This window comes from Theobroma cacao, chromosome 7 (genome assembly GCF_000208745.1).
Source record: "Theobroma cacao cultivar B97-61/B2 chromosome 7, Criollo_cocoa_genome_V2, whole genome shotgun sequence".
NCBI classification, from domain to species: domain Eukaryota; kingdom Viridiplantae; phylum Streptophyta; class Magnoliopsida; order Malvales; family Malvaceae; genus Theobroma; species Theobroma cacao.
Genome location: NC_030856.1, coordinates 13,018,204 through 13,036,520, shown reverse-complemented (window position 1 = coordinate 13,036,520; position 18,317 = coordinate 13,018,204). Strand labels below are relative to the sequence as shown.

At 33.3% G+C, this 18,317-nt stretch overlaps 1 long non-coding RNA gene across 1 annotated transcript; it reads right to left on the bottom strand.

The window, feature by feature from the left end:
- Positions 7,666-9,213, bottom strand: LOC108662899. The gene is made up of 3 exons (XR_001928757.1): positions 9,173-9,213; positions 8,456-8,531; positions 7,666-8,068 (listed from the first exon to the last, which is right to left on the bottom strand). It is a non-coding gene; the product is annotated as an uncharacterized LOC108662899 (long non-coding RNA).

Here is an 18,317-nt window from a genome sequence, read left to right as displayed (position 1 = left end):
TTGAATGGCTTATCACAATAAATGAGCATGAATGGCTAAACTGATTTTGGTGTTAGAATTATTTATACTGTGTATTCAGCCTTGAGAGGCTAGGTTGCGATAAATTGCCATGTCATGCTAGAATGAATTTTATTGATCGGTGGATTATATATTAATTATTTACTGCAGAGGGGGTTCCGTGGACCAGCCTATTAGAGGGGCACGGTAAACTCCATTATATTATTACCTCGAACGGAGAGGCGCGTAGGGTATCTCCTAGGGTAAAGCTTAGGGTTCACTTCATGCCAAACCACCATGTGAAGGGGAACTCAGCCAACGCTAAGGAACGACTGTATTTTTCTCAAACTAAAAATATATTTTAAGTGTATACAAAAATTTTAACAGCCTTGGCGGACTCGGTTGGATGCCCTACGCAAGGTATCACCGAGTATGAGTTTTAGCACTAGCCAAAGTTTTAAGAAATTCATAAGCCAAGTTGATTACTCGATTTTTATGGATTGATTTTATTTGGTTGAAATGAGTTGAAAGGTAATGAAATTACAGTATGATGATTTATTTTAATTGTCTCCATTTACTCGATTTTAGATAGTTTAGATGGTATCTGTTTACTCACTGGGATTTTATAATCTCACCACCCTCATTTCCTCACATTTCAGGCTCGGGGAATTCCATAGTTAACTGACTTTGACAAGGACTTTCAATTGGACTCGAATCGGTAAAAGCTGTAGGTTTCCAACTTTCGATGCATTTTGGTTAGAGGTGGGTCCACGTGTCACTGTAAAAGAAATTTTATGCTTTGGTTATTTGCTTTATAGTATATATGAATATAATTAACTTTTACGCTATAAGAATTATGTACCGATAGTTTTATGAAAATTATTTTACAAGAAAATAGTTTATTTTATTGAATATTTTTATTATATTCAAATGGTCAAATTTTCACTTCAAATGAACGTTTTAGATACTTAATTTGTTTTTAAATCATTAAATATATATTTTCTGCTTACCTATTACATTTTTAGCAAGTTTTGATATTTAAAAAAAGAAAAATGAAATGACGAAAATGCCCCTTTGAGCTAGAAAACAAAATGTTATGTTCTGATTTGGAAATGATTTGTAATCCTTTGAATTTTGATATTTGATAGCTATTGCTCACCGGGGAAGTGCGAAAGCTGATACGAGAGCCTTGCGGGGTTTCGATCGGCATTCGGGGTGAAGAATGTCTGTCGAGGCCTCGCGACGGTTGTCACGGGCCCGATGGGGAGTTTCGGATCGTGACACTCAATTTCACCTTAAATTCTCTATTTGATCTAGTTCGAAGCTTAGTTGAACTTAGTTATACTATTAAGTACACTACCGACTTTTAACGATTTTTAGGGCTTTCCTAACATGCAAACATGCTATCCATCACATGCATGTCATGACAAGTATTTTATAAGGTCAAGCTTTACATATTAACTATATATAATAATATATTAATACACTATACATAGTATACTTATTAATACACTAATTAGTCAATATATAGTATAGTAAGTATATTATTAATATACAATATATAGTCTATACTCTATAGACTATAAAATATAGTAATACAATGTAACTTATATTAGTAATTTAATATAGTAACTTATTAATATGCTATAATATTAATATATTAATGTTACTATGTATAACTTATATTACTAAAGGAACTTGTACTAATATTAGTATACTTTAGTAATATAAATTATGTTAATAAATAAATATAATAACTTATTAATATACTATATATTAATATATTAATGACTTAATGAGTTAATGTCATTATTGTCTATAAACTATAAATTATATATCTTGATACACTGAACATAATATACTTATTAATACACTAGTTAGTCAATATATAGTATAATAAGTATGCTATATAGTATAGTTATTAATATATTAATTAAACAATTAGTCAAAAACTATATATTAACAATATATTGTATTAGTATGTTAGTTAATTTATAAGTAATAATGTAATAGCATATACATAAAGTATATTATTAATATACTTTATAGTTTAGTTTATATTAACTTGTTTAATATAATATATTAATGTAATATATTAATAAGTAATAAAAAGGAATATAAAGTATATTATTAATATATTATGTATATGCATAATAACTTATTAATATACTAATTAATAAAATTATTCATTAGGGTGTAGTCAATTTATTATTTACAATAACACAATAACAATAACACAACCTAAACTAAAATCTAACATATTAACAAATAACAAATTAACAATAACAAATAACAATATAACCTAACTTAATTTAAAAATTAAAATGTAAGTTATTAATTTAACATTTGACAGCTTAGTAGCTTACTATGTAAGCTTCCTCTCTTCTCCATTTTAGAGTTTTTTTGGTCGTCTCTTTGACTTTGCCTCTTCGTCATTTTGGATCTCTTCTCTTGTTTCCACCTTTTACCTTTCCAACTAGTCTGCACTCTCCTCTCATTTATCACTCCACTCTCACTTTCTTAGTTAGACTAGGTGCTTGGTTTCTCTTTTTCCCAACCCTCTCCTCAATTTCTCTTTTTTGGCTCTTTGTTGCTACTACAAGGTATGATCTTTATCACTAGTTTAATGCTACAAGTAATGTTTTTCCTTTATAGATTAGTTTAGACGTTGAAAGAACCCTAAACTTTATTTTTTATGTCAATGTTTAATATATTAAATTTTAAAATATATAAATTCATTATTTTTACTTGCCTAATGTGATTTTCAAGTATAGTGTTTTTAGTTAGCAAATTCTTATCTGTTTTGAAGGACCATGGTTGGTTTGTTTGGTGAGAAAGTAAATGATGTAGAATGTGAAAGCATTTTTGCTTGTGAAATCTAATGAAAATTCAAGAACTAAAGATGAAGAAGAGAAAAGCCCATAAGCTTTCCATGAGGCATAAATTTTTCAATGGGTTAGTTGGGTTTGAACTTGAATAATTTTAATGACCTTCCTTTTCGATGCTATGGATTTACATAGACAGACAAAGACCCATGTCTTTTTTTGTCTTTTAACTTCGAACTATTGAATGAATGTGAAAGGCTTTGCTTCAAAAGCAAAGGGCATTTTTCAACTGTTTGAATAGGGCAGTAGGATTGTAAGAGTATCTTCTTATTCAATTTATTCTTTGTTATATAATTTTTGCTTATTGATCAAACAAGAGTAACAAACTAGTGTTTTTGTTGCAATGTTAGTAGTAGTAGCAATAACTGGATTCTTAATCCGCCAAATACAACAAATATGTTATTTTTACCTCAAGCATATTTTTTATTTGAAGAGAGTTAGACTAATTATCTTGGAAATCACACCTTATTAGTTCAAAAGTTTGTAGTATTTATATACATGTGTCTCTTCTTTGAAATTTAGATTGTTTAACCTTACCTTTCAATCTTACGGTTGCTACAAAATCATTAAGTCTAGCTTAATTTTCTAGTGATATTGATTTGTTTCGAAATTATATTATTTTAAAATGTTGAATTGTTAGATACTATTTAATATTTTAATGATTTCTTTGAAGATGTCGTCTGAAGAGACACAAACAAAGGCACTTATACCAAAGACTGCACCAACACCACCAAGGAAGAGTAGGACAACAAAGACAACAGAAGATGCTGCAATTACATCTAATCAACAACAACAAGACTCTGTTCTATTCAATCCAAAGCGACATATAGAGCTAAAAAATGGAAGACGATAAAGAAATGGTCAAAAATATAGACACATTTCATCAAGTTTATAGATGAGAATGGTGAGTCCAAAGCTAGATGTAATTACTATGATAAAGAACTATATGTTGATTTAAAAGAAATGGCATTAGTTCTATGAATTATCATACAAAAGGTATGTACAAAAGCTTCTCAATTTGCTAGTCATACTGAATCAGAACTAGTTTTTAGTGTAGATGGTTTTCTAACTAATTGGATATTTGATCTGTTGGCTCCATTAGCTTTTGATGATAATAAAACATTCCCACTCATTTATGTCTAACTATACTACTTGAGTGTGCAAGATGTGAATGTATGACCAATAACAAATTAATCACTAAAATGTAAATATGAAATCCTATAAGAATGAAGAGCTACATTTGAGCCACAAAACAAAAGCCACTTAGTCAGATAATCAAGGGAGTTAGTAAACTAAAACTCAAACATGAAGATGGACAATTTAGAGACAGAGACAACTTAATCGACTAAGAGAAATTGTTAGTCGACTAAGTGCTTACTGCCAGAAACCAAGTTCAGAAATAGAACCGACTTAATCGACTAAGAGAAATTGTTAGTCGACTAAGTGCTCATTGCCAGAGACTGTGTCCAAAGACAGAAACGACTTAATCAACTAAGAAGCTATGTTAGTCAACTAAGAGCTCTTTATCTACAACTTTAAATTTGAATGCTAGAAGACAAATTAACGGCTAGAACCAACTCCAAACTGTTTCCAATGGTCAAAATCTATCAAACATCCATTAGAGTTGTTTCTTTAAGTATAAAAACCCTTCCCAACGGCTAATAACAAGATTTAGTGCTTCCAAGATCAAAAAGAGCTCAAACATAGCAAAAATCCTGTGCATACTTTCAGCATTTCACTCCTATCCTTGTAACAAATTTAAGCACTTCACTTTGTACCACTCAGATCAAGTTAGTGATCATAGGTACACTTTTATGTCTCTTCTCCTTGTATACTTAGAGTGAGTGAGTCACTCTAAGGAGGTAATTCAAGCTTGGGTTGCTTGATTAGTTGTATAGGTTCTAGCTCATCCTAGTAAAAGTTAGTTTGAGTTTGGCTAATCTCGAGAAAAACCATTGTTAAGGTTGTGGCTGAGCCTGTGAAAAGCCATTATAAAAGCTTGGTGGGAGCTTGGGAATTTCACCATTTTTAGTGATTTGATTTGGAACATTCTTGGTTGAACAATCAAGGTAGTGGATGTAGGTCTTTGACAGAACCATTATAAATTATTGAGTATTGTTTGCTCCAATTTTAATTTTCTTTTTCATTCTTTCTTAAACCATTCTGTCATCTTGCCTCGAACCAGTCATTATTGATCTTAAACTTGCCCTCAACTTAGAGCCAATTTAAGTAAGAGCCAAAAAGTTCTATTCACCCCTCTCTAGCACATTTACTTGGGACCAACAATTGGTATCAGAGCCTAATCACTATTCTTAAGGTCTAACACCCTTTGGGAAGATCCAAATGGCTCTTCAAAAATCCGTAGTTGCTAAGGGACAGTCCACAAACAGACCACCTTTGTTTGGTGGCTCTAATTACCCCTATTAGAGTACTAGAATGTCAATCTATATAAGGACAATAGATTATGAGATGTGGGATGCCATCACTGATGGACCCTTCATTCATTCCACCATAAATGTAGTAACAAATGAAATGATTCCCAAGCCAATGTCTGAATGGATTGACGTTGAAATCAAAAAGGTTCATACAAGTTTCAAGGCTATAAACACCTTACATTGTGCCTTAACTCCCACTGAATTTAACAAGGTGTCAAGCTGTACCACAGCTAAACAAGTTTGGGATAAACTTAGGGTCATCCATCAAGGGACTTCACAAGTTAAAGAGTCCAAAATTGCTCTTCTAACCCACAACTATGAAATGATCAAAATGGAGCCTGGTGAAGACATCACCAGCATACTGGATAGGTTCACCAACATTACAAATAAACTTAGTCAATTAGGAAAGCCTATCCCTGAACATGAACTAGTGAAAAAGACTTCTTAGAAGCCTACCTAAAACTTGGAAGTCAAAAGTAACTACCATTAGAGAAGCCAAAGATTTAAATGTCATCACACTTGATGAAATATGCAAATATCTTTTTACACATGAGCTGAAACTTAAAGAAAAAGAAGAATAAGACAAGAGGGAGGCTAAGGCAAGAAAGAAAAGCATTGCATTAAAGGCAATTGCTTTTGAGGAAGAGTTGGACAATTTATCCTATCATGATGATGAAGAATTAGCAATGGTGGCAAAAAAATTAAGAAGACTTATGGGACAAAGAGATAGGAGGCTGGCTAAGAAAAGTTATAGAAGATAACATAATTCTTCATGGAATAACAAAAACAAAAATGAATCCAACAAGAGGGAAGAAATCATTTGTTATGAGTGTAAGAAGATTAGTCATTTCAGATCAGAATGCCCCCTGCTGAAGGAGGAAACTCCCAAGAAGAATAGAAAATCAAAGAAGGCTATGGTGGCTGCAACATGGTCTGACAGTGATGCTTCAAGTTCTAATGCTAAAGAAGATAAAGTGGAAGAAAGAGCAAACTTATGTTTAATGGCAAAAGATGATGAATCTGAGGTACCTTCTACTCCCTATGATATTTCAATTGATGAACTGCAAGAAGAGTATGAAAGTCTTTATGATGAGTTTGAAAAACTTGCATCCAAATATAAAACTTTGAAAAAAAAAACTACATCCCGTGAGACTAATTTGCAAAAGATAAGACATGATTTCAATTCTGTTTTTGAACAAAGAAATTTTTTGCAAATTGAATTGGAACATACAAAAACAGATTTTGAAACTCTGAAATTGGAATTGGAAAATAGAATAGAAGCTTTACAAAAAACAGTTGATGAACATGTTGTTCTTAAGAGTTTGAGAAAAAAATCATCAAGAAAGAACACAAACTTCAGAAGAAATGCTAATGATTTCTCTCATAGATGTTATGTTTATGATAAATTTGGTCATTTATCTTATAACTACCATAGAAGAAGAAACACACACAAAATAAGAATGATTTGGGTTCCAAAAGGATCCTATGTTGCAATTAACGTTCAATGACCCATCAAGGTATGGGTACCTATTAAGAAGAACTGAAAATTTTATCTTGCAAGCTGAGCCAAAACAAGAAAACATATGTCAAAAAGCACAACTGAAAGAGAAGCAACCATGGTACATGGATAGTGGCTGCTCGAGACATATAACTGGAAATGAAATGTTGTTTGTTTAGCTGGATAAGAAAAAGGGAGGTATAGTGTCATTTGGAGATGATTCGAAAGGCAAAATTTATGGTATAGGTACTGTTAGTAAGAACTCTCAAGCTCATATCAGTCATGTGTTGCTGGTTAAAGGTTTGAAACACAATTTATTAAGCATTAGCCAAATGTGTGACAAAGGTTTTAATGTCACGACCTGAAACGCCCATCGGGCCCATGACAACCGCCGCGACGTCTTGATAGGCGTTTATTACACGAAATGCCGATTGGAACCCCGCAAGGCTTAGCATCAGCTTTCGTATCTCTCCGACGAGCGGCAGTTATTAAATCTCGCATTTCAAAAAATTATAAGTCGTTTCCAAATCAAAACAATATAATATTATTTTCGACTCACAAGGGTATTTTCGTCATTTTTCTTCAAAAAAATCAAAACCTGCCAAAAACATGGTGTAAAAGCTAAATATATTCTTATGTTCTTTAAAGCAGATAACTGAAGTATAAAATTACTTTTACAGTGACACGTGGACCCCCAACTAACCAATAAGGTGCAAGTCTGTGAACCTACAATTTTGTTGATGCAAGGCTAACTGAAGTCCTAGATGCAATCGGCTATCTACCGATTATCCTGAGCCTAAAATGTAGGGAATTGAGGGTGGTGAGATTATAAAATCCCAGTGAGTAAACAGATACCATCTAAATCATCTAAAGTCGAGTAAATGGAGACAAGTAAGATATTCCATTCTAGTATGTTTTTCATAACATCAATAATCAATTTACTCAAATAATCAACTTGGCTTATGTATTTCACAAAACTTGGCTCTTGCCAAAATCATTCCCAGGGATGCCTTGGCCTAGGCATCTAACCGAGACCACTAAGGCTGTTCAGTGTAGTACACACATGAACATATTTTTACATTTGAAAATCTAGCCATGCCTTGGCGTTGGCTGAGTCTCACTCTCACGCGGTGGTCCACGTGAAGTGCACTCAAATCTTTACCTCCAAAGACACCCTCCACACGGCTCTCCAGTCGAGGTAAGGTATATTTGATTCTGTGCCTCCTCGCTTAGGCTGGTCCACAAAACCTCCGCTGCAAGGATTATGGATTATTTTATCTACCACCTAATTTATAAAAATCTTTATCTACATGACATGGCAATTTATCGCAACCTAGCCTCCCAAGATTGAATACACAGTACAAATAATTCTAACACCAAAAATCAGTTTAGCCATTCAGGCTCATATATTGTCATAAGCCCTTCAATTTAAAGCCATAAAATTACAACACATCAAGTGGTCTCCAATTACTCTATTTTCAAAACCATAATTCAATTTCAAGACAATTTATAAAATCATTTTATTTAAACACATTTTACTTATAAAACATAAGGATTTACCATTTAACTCATTTTCCATAAAATCACAAAATCGGGTAAAAACCACTCTAGATAATTAAGATGATAGTAAGGTTACTCACTGTACTAGGAGTTCGATATACTCCTAATCTCGATCTTCGGGCATAATTTCTTTACCCTTGTTAGAAGGCTCACCACCTATACATCATACGTGACACGAATTTCAATAAATTGTGTCAATTTATCATAAACTATTTCAGGCTCTATAAATCTATATGAATGCATGGAATGCTTGGTCAACTGCTTAAACGTGATGTTGACCTAATTCGGCCTATCACCCTATTAAATTACTAACGCATCTAATTTAATCCCAAATTAGTCCATTTCTTTTCTAATACCTCAATTCACCAAACATTATTCAAATAACACCAATTTCAGCATCAAAACCCTCCCATTTCTTCATGGAAAAATTCGGGCATTACAGTGCACTAACATCGTGATTTTTCCTACTTAATTTTCTCACCATTATTCATCATTTTCTAAGCCATTTCTCTTGAAATAATAACAATCCATCACCCACACCCATCAAGGAAGATTCGGCCAATGAAGATTCATGGGGAAAATGGATTCTTTTTTTGTTGTTTTGCTCCTAAATATGCTAAACTAACCTTAATCACTAACATAACTTAAAATCAAACAATTCCAACATCATTTCTCTCACCATACCCATTTGGCCTACCACTTATTCACTATGAAATCATGCTTCTCAACCATAGAAATAAGAAAATAAAGCATGGGTATTGTAAATCTCAAGTAAAAATAAAGAATTTTCACTTTACCTTGCTTAATTCCTTGGATTTTCACACTTTCTCTTGAATTTTCCCACCTAGGGTTTGTGTTCTTTCCTTTCCTCTTCACTTCATGCTTTGGCCGGCCATATGGGTGAGACTAAGAGAGTTTTAAATAGATTTTACAAGGAAATTCTAGAATGATCCAAGCTTGACACATGGCATGTTTCCATTGGTCCATGTGTAATACTTATCCATTAAGCAATCTCTCTCCACCACATAAATGTTTCAATTATCCACATTGTAAAATGTTAATGGCTGAAATCCATTAACATGACAAGTGTTAGGTGGTGTAAAATTCTAAAATTCCAACTTTGCCCTCGTAAACTAGTAAAATTATCGTTTTGCCCCTAAGACTCCAAAAATGTCAAAATTTAAAATTTTCACCTCTCAAACTCAAATCATACTCCAATGAGTCAAATGTGATCAAAATCTTTTCTAAAAATTCTCATTTTGTCCTCAGGTGACAAAATTATCATTTTACCTCTAGAACATGAAAATTCCAAATTTACTCCAATTCAGCCCTCAAACTCTAATTCATCATTTTAAGTCATTCTTGAACTGTAAAATTTTGAATTTCACCTTAAAATCCCTATTTGACCTAGTTCGAGGCTTAAATAAACTTTATTGTACCTCTAGGTACAGTACCGACTTTTGTCAATTTTTCGAGGCTCTCCTAGTATGTAAACATGCTATTGATCACATGTATGTCATGACAAGTATTTTATAAGGTCGGGCTTTACATTTAAAGTATGCTTTGATTCAAATAAATGTGAAGTGATAGACATTAGCACCAACAAAACCTCATTCATAGGAAAAAAAAAGAAAGAACATGTATGTTATATTCCTAGAAGATCTTGAGCTTAATTGTGAAACATGTCTCAAAGCAAATGATGAAAATGATAGCTGGCTATGGCATAGGAGGCTTGGACATGTGAACATGCATACCACCTCAAAATTGATAAGAAAAAATCTAGTTGTTAGATCACCTGAACTTAAATTTGAGAATGATCAGATTTATGATGCTTGCCAACTAAGTAAACAAGTTAGAACATCTTTCAAAACAAAGAAAATTGTCTCAACCTTTAAACCCCTTGAAATGCTGCATATTGATTTATTTGGTCCAATTAATACAATCAGCTTAGGAGGCAAATCTTATGGCTTTGTGATAGTTGATGACTATTCTAGGTATACTTGGATTTACTTTGTTGCTCATAAGAATGATGCTCTACCTACATTTATAAATCATTGTAGGAAGGTTGAAAATGAAAAAGGACTTGTCATAGTTAGTATTAGGAGTGATCATGGAGGTGAGTTTGAGGGAGATGAGTTTGAAAATTTCTGTAATGAAAAGGGGTTGGATCACAATTTCTCAACACCTAGAACACCTCAACAAAATGGGGTTGTAAAAAGAAAAAATCAAATTTTAAAAGAAACGGCTTGAACCATGTTTTGTGAGAATAATCTGCCAAAGTATTTTTGGGCAGAAGTTGTTAACACAACAGCCTACATTCTTAATAGAGTATTAATTAGGGGCATGATATCAAAAACTCAGATGAACTTTACAAAGGTAGAAAGCCAAACATCTCTCACCTTAGAAGTTTTAGTTGCAAATGCTTTGTGCGGAACAATGGAAAACATTTTTTAAGAAAGTTTGATGCAAAGAGTGATGAGGCGATATTTCTAGGATATGCATTGAACTCAAAGGCTTATAGAGTCTTTAACAAAAGAACTTTAACCATTGAAGAGTCAATCCATGTAGTTTTTGCTGAATCTAATGCCTTAAAAAAGGAAGTTCTTGTTGATGATTATGATGCAGAAGACCTTGAAAGACAAATTGAACAAATAAGTGTAGAAAATAAGAGAAACAGTGAAAGAAACTCTAGTGGAAGAGAAACAAAAACTCCACCTTTAGAAAATTTGCAAAGAACCGAAAGCCAGCATGATGACCTTCCAAATAGTTAGAGATATTAAAAGACCATCCACAAGAGTAGATCATTGGTGATATTACACAAGGTGTCAAAACTAGGAGAGGAATTAGAGAGAGATGTGAGTTCTCAGCTTTCATCTCTCAAATCGAGCCTAAGAGCCTTGAAAAGGCAGAAAAAGAAGAAAGCTGGATAATGGCCATGCAATAGGAGCTCGATCAATTCAAAAGAAACTGTGTATGGTCATTAGTCTCTAAGCCTTTAAATCACCTAATTGTTGGCACAAAATGGGTGTTTAGAATTAAGGTAGATGAACAAGGCAATGTTATTAGAAACAAAGCTAGGTTGGTGGCTCAAGGGTATAACCAAGGGGAAGGAATTGACTTGATGAAACCTTTGCCCCTATTGCTAGGATAGAAGCTATAAGATTGTTGCTGGCATTTGCATGTTCATTAATTTCAAATTATTCCAAATGGATGTGAAAATTGCTTTTTTAAATGGTTTCATCCAAGAGGAAATTTATGTCAAACAACCCCCTGGATTTGAAGACTTTGAAAAGCCTAATTATGTCTTCAAACTGAATAAGGCATTATATGGATTGAAACAAGCTCCTAGAGCTTAGTATGAGAGGCTTTCAAAGTTTCTAGTTGAAAAAGGGTATGTTAGAAGAAACATTGATATAATATTGTTTATTAAAAAATGCTCAAATGATTTAATTATTGTTCAAATCTATGTGGATGATATTGTGTTTGGTGCCACTAATGAGGCTTTATGCAAGAACTTTACTGAAGAGATGCAGGGTGAATTTAAAATGAGCATGATAGGTGAGCTGAAATTCTTTCTTGGCCTTCAAACCAAACAAAGTAAGGAGGGAATCTTCATCAGCCAAGAAAATACATTCAAGACTTGCTGAAGCTAAAATCAATTAGCACACCAATGAGTCCATCCACAAAACTTGATGTTGATAAAAAAGGAAAGTGTTGATCAAAAGATCTATAGAGGTATGATTGGATCATTACTTTATTTAATAGCTAGCAAGCTTGATATTCAATTCAATGTATGCTTATGTGCACGATTTCATTCACAACCCAAAGAATCACACTTGATTGTTGTTAAAAGAATCTTTAGATGCCTCTTAGATACACAAACTTTAGGAATATGGTATCATAGAGAATCATCTTTTAGTTTTATTGGATATTCAGATGCAAACTTTGCTGGAAGCAAAACAGATAGAAAGAGCACTAGTGGAACTTGTTACTTTCTAGAAAGTATGCTTGTGTCCTGGTCAAGTAAGAAACAGAATTCTGTTACACTCTCCACAGTTGAAGTTGAATATATTTCTTTAAGTAGTTGTTATGCTCAGATTTCGTGGATTGAACAATAATTAAAAGACTTTGGAGTAACAATGCATAATGACCAATATTTTGTGATAATACAAGTGCCATCAACATCTCAAAGAATCCTGTCCAGCACTCTAGGACCAAACATATTGAAATTAGACATCACTTTATTAGAGACCATGTGATAAAAGAAGACATTAAGATTGAATTTATTAACACTTTACAACAATTAGCTGATATATTCACCAAGCCCCTGAATAAGGAAAGATTCTATGAAATTAGGAGAAATCTAGGAATGATTAATGTACAGGAGCTTTAGAAAATTTGTGAAATTTTCATTCATAAAATAGTAAGTACTTAGTTGATTAAGAGAATCATTTAATCAACTAAAAGCATTTTGTTTCCTTAAATAATAAGACTCATTTAGATAGAATGAATAAAATAATAAAAAGAAACAAGACAGCCTACTGGGTGAAGAAAAATAAGGAAAAATCGCTTAACTGAAAAAATAAAAATGAGAGGTAAATTTTTAAATTTTGAAAGAAGGGGTTACCAAACATATTTAAAGATAGGGAGACTGACGATTTTTTTAGAAAGATTAATCTCTCTTAACTTATTATCTCTTCATTTTCTCTCATCTGAAATCGACCCTTTTGAAACTAAAATCTTTCCTTCTCAAACTCACGAAACCCTAAGCTTGAAATTGCTTAAAACCAAAATGGCCAACACCACATTAACTAGTAGTGCTTTGGAAAAGAAGAAGAGAAAATGACCTATGGAAGAGAGTCCACTGGAAGAAATTCAAAAGAAGAAGAAGAAAGTCAAGTCTGCTTATGTGATTGAGAAAACTAGAAAAAAGCAGAAAGAAAAACCACAAAAATCAAAGAAAAAGTAAAGCTCTCCAAGAAAGGTAATCTTCCATCCTCAAAGTTTAGAAATAAAGCTCATGAGGATAGGTTCAAAAAGATAGAGAATGCTCCCATTACATGTAGTAAATTTATCAATTGGGATAGCTTTGATGAGACCCCTAAAATTGAAGTAGGTTTATCAAATTATTTTAAAGAAATGAAATTGAAGAAATTTAGTACTTTTAAGAACAGAACCATAGTGCTAGCCTTGTTAATGAATTTTATGCAAGCATAACATTAAATGAGAATGAACTTGAGAAACCTGAGAATTTTATTAATGATGGTCTGAATGTCTTCCTAAATGGAAAAAAATTTGTGATGATTGCTGCAGATTTAGGTAGTCTGCTCAGAATTGAATGTGAAGAAGGTGATTACTAAATTCTTGAAAAGTATGATCCCTCATCTCTATGGGAAATAATCATAAGAAAGAAAGAAAGATATTCATCCAAAAGTTATGCCAACTTTATTAAAAGCTGTCATATTAGAATCCTACATTATTTCATTGCTACATCTATTCATAGGATAAGCAGTAGGTTCAGCTACGTAAGCCTTCAGGACTTGTGGCTAATGGAGCATGTCGTTAATGGCACCCCCCTCAACTTAGGCAGATTTATGATTGAAAGGATGAGAAGAACATGTCAAATTGATAAGGTAAATCAGCCTTATGAAATTTTGATTACATCTCTAGTGAAGAAGAAGGGAATTTGGGCGAACAAATATGAAATGGACTAGGTGCAAAGCAGGGACAAGCAATCTACCTAGGAAGTTTGCCAAAGATAGGGTACAAACTACAAGGAGAAACGTTTATTAAAACCACCAACATTACTCCAAAGGATGAGCACTCTATTCTTGCTCAGACAGAGATTGCTTACTCTCAGATTTCAAATGAAATGATTCTAAATCTGTTAATGAGAATAAATGGAAAATTCACTGACAAATCAGTAAAGATTCAGAAAATTAAGGATAAGTTGAAAGGGCTAGAAAACTTGATGAAAGAAAAGGAAAATCACCTGCTGGTCTTGCAACTGAAGACACTTTTGCAACAGTAAGTCCATCATTAGCAGAACAAGCTACTGAAAGTCTTGCCTTCCAATTTGAAGGTCATGAACCATAATTAGTTCAGCCAATGAAATCTCCCACTTTTGAGCCTAAAAGTGATGAAAAATCCAATGAAGGCACTGAAGTACTTGGATCCTTTGATGACACCTCTCCACTACATGATGAATCACAGCCAGAACAACAATCTCCACCTAACTCTGAGGAAGTTTCAATCATGGATATTTTCGATCAAATGGTCAGAGAAGAGCAAGCATAAAAAGAAGTAGCAAAGGCTAAAACTTAAAAGCCAGCATCTGTCAGAGCATTCCTTGAGTCAATGCACACTACAGGGTAGACTGACCAATATAGTAAAGAAAAAGGAAAAGCTGCTACACCAACACAAGAGAAACCTAAACCTCTTGGTATAAGAAGGAAGACCATGGCAACAAAGTCAAAATTCCTCAAGAGAAGAAAGTCTTCTAGGATAGCTAAAAAAACCAGACCCTCAGCCATCTCTTATGCTCAAGATTCACTCCAAATTTCATACCAATCTTCCCCTGAAGCCTTACCCAAAAGACCATCACCTAAACCTTCTCCTAAGCCCCTTAATGTCTACTTTGGCACTGATGAGTCTACCCGTTCTACTTTTTTAGAAACTGATTGAACACCCCTCGGTTTGATGATGATAAAAAATGGGAGAATTATGATAGAAAGCTTAGGGGACATAGAAGGTAGGAATGATCCAAGGGTAATTTAGGAATCTAAATCTGGCTATGTTTGTTTTGCTGACAGTTGAACACTTGAATTTGACTCTGCTGTTTATGTTATTGTGTTGAAAATTGAATGCTGATAAGCTATTTATATTATTTAGTTTGTTGATATCCTCCATGGTATTTCTGTTGAATTGTGAATGGAATTTTGTTGTGAACAAGTATGGATGCTGATTATGCTTTTATGATATTTTTGTTGGAATGATATTTATTTTGAATGGATAAATTCTGAAAACAATATGCTAATGGCGAACAGATAGCTACAGCATTGATGATATTTTGTCAAATGTTAAAAATTTTACCTGTCTTTTTCTTTAAGAGATTAAAAAAAACTTGCTAAGTTAAATAATAAAATCATGCATTAATTTAGGGGTAGCACACATTCTAGGGGAGAAAATCCTCATTTTCTGCAAAACAGAAAGAAACTAATAGACAGTATGCTTTTAATCAAGGAATGTTTCATCATCATCAAAAAAGGGGAGATTGTTAGCTCCATTAGTTTTTGATGATAATAAAATATTCCCACTCATTTATGTCTAACTATATTACATGAGTGTGCAGGATGTGAATGTATGACTAATAACAAATTAATCACTAAAATGAAAATATCAAATCACATAGAATGAGGAGCTACATTTGACCCATAAAACATAAGCCACTTAGTCGGATAATCAAGGGAGTTAGTCAACTAAAACTCAAAAATGAAGATGGACAGTTTAGAGACAAAAATGACTTAATCGACTAAGAGGAATTGTTAGTCGACTAAGTGCTCACTGCCAAAGATTGGGTCCAAAGACAGAAACAACTTAATCGACCGAGAAGCTATGTTAGTCAACTAAGAGCTCTTTGTTTGCAACTTCAAATTTGAATGCTAGAAGATAGATTAATGGCTAAAACCAACTCCAAACTGTTTTCAATGGTCAAGATCTATCAAACATCCATCAGAGTCATTTCTTCAAGTATAAAAACCCTTCCCAATGTCTAAGAACAAGATTTGGTGCTTCCAAGATCAAAAAAAGCTCAAAAATAGCAAAAATTCTCTGCATACTTTCAACACTTCACTCCTATCCTTGTAACAAATTTAAGCGCTTCACTTTGTACCACTCAAATTAGGTTAGTGATCATAGGTACACTTTTATTTCTCTTCTCCTTGTATACTTAGAGTGAGCAAGTCACTCTAAGGAGGTAATTCAAGCTTTGGTTGCTTGATTGGTTGTATAGGTTCTAACTCATCCTAGTAAAAGTTAGTTTGGGTTTTGGTTAATCTTGAGAAAAATCATTGTTAAGGTTATGGTTGAGCCTTCAAAAAGCCATTGTAAAAGCTTGGTGGGAGCTTGGGAATTCCACCGTTTTTAGTGATTTGATTTGGAAATCCTTGGTTGAACAATCAAGGTAGTGGATGTAGGTCTTTGACCAAACCACTATAAATAGTTGAGTATTGTCTGCTCTGATTTTAATTTTCTTTTTCATTCCTTCCTAAACCATTCCGTCATCTTGCCTCGAACCAGTCAATATTGATATTAAACTTGCCCTCAATTTAAAGGCAATTTAAGTAAGAGCCAAAAGGTGTTATTCACCCCCTCTAGCACATTTACTTGGGACCAACATGATCAAGAGTCCATTAGGAAAAGTTTGGTTGAAATGATTGTTTTGGATGAGTTACCTTTTAAATTTGTGGAAGGGAAAGGTTTTAGGAGATACATTGCAGCTTCATGTCCAAGATTTAATATTCCATCTAAATGGAATATTGCTAGAGACTATTTTCAGTTGTACAAAGATGAGAAGAATAGTTTGAAAAAATTTTTGTGTCCTTCTTCTTCTTCATATAGGGTATCCCTAACCACAAACACTTGTACCTTGTTATAGAGATTGAATTACATGTCTTACAGCCTATTTTATTGATGGTGATTAGAATTTACATAGAAAATTTTTAAACTTTTGCCCAATTTCTAGTCATAGAGATGATGATGTTGGTAGGGCAATTGATAAATGCTGGCGTAATTGGGGCATTAATAAAGTTTTAATAAAGTTTTCACTGTGATAGTAGACAATGCTAGTTCAAATGATATTGCAATAACATACTTGAAAAAAAAGTTCAACAAATTAAGAACTAGCATTTTACAAGGCAAATTTCTTCATTTAAGATGCATTGCACACATAATCAACCTAGTTGTTAGTGATGGATTCAAGAAATTTAATGATTCAGTTGCTTGTATAAGGAAAACAGTTAGATATGTGATACAAGCACCGTTTAGGTTGCAAAATTTAAAGAGTGTTTTCATATTGAAAAGATTGCTACCCAGAGTTTGTTGTGCATAGATGTTAGCACTAGGTGGAATTCAACATACTTAATGTTTGATATGGCTCAAAAATTTTAAAAGGCTTTTGATATGTTTGATGAGATGGATTTTTCTAATAAAAGTGGCCTATTGTTAGGCGAAGAGCATCTTAATTGGGTAAATTGTCATGACCCAAATTCCAGGCCATGACTGGCTCATGGGCCTAATGAACGTAGTCCATTAAGCCCAAGCAAGCCTATTAATATAACCTTTTCACCATTCCATTAAAAGTTGTTAAGTCACATTTTATAACTTTAAATCAAAATAATACCAAACATTGCCATCTCATAGTGGCATACCAATCAAAGAGTACATATATTATCTAAACATAATTTAATAGTTTACATCAGTTTGTCTATACACAACAAAAAAGTACTCGACTTCTAGCGGAGAGACTCAGACGAATGTATAGCTACTGAATGCCGAGACACCTACCAAGGGTCGAATATACAAAGGCACTTCAACCTAGTTACTAGCTGCCTAGTGATTTGAAAACATGAAGTTGAAAACGGTGAGTATAAACCCAGTGAGTGAACAGAAAGGGAACAAGCATACCATAAGGAATGTTTGATGAAATCATGATGCATTCATTTTTCAAAACAATGCAATTTGTTTTAGTTCTTATTAAAGCCCCTCATGCAAACCCCACATGAGTAATCATTTTATGAAAAGGGTCCATGCTCAACAAAGGATTTGGAGAGTGAAAACTTTAATAGCATTCATGCGAATCAGGTCAAATAAACGACGGGTCCATGCCTTTTTGCTGCAACGACACTTGATTTAAATTATCAACTGATCGGGGGTTTCTTAACT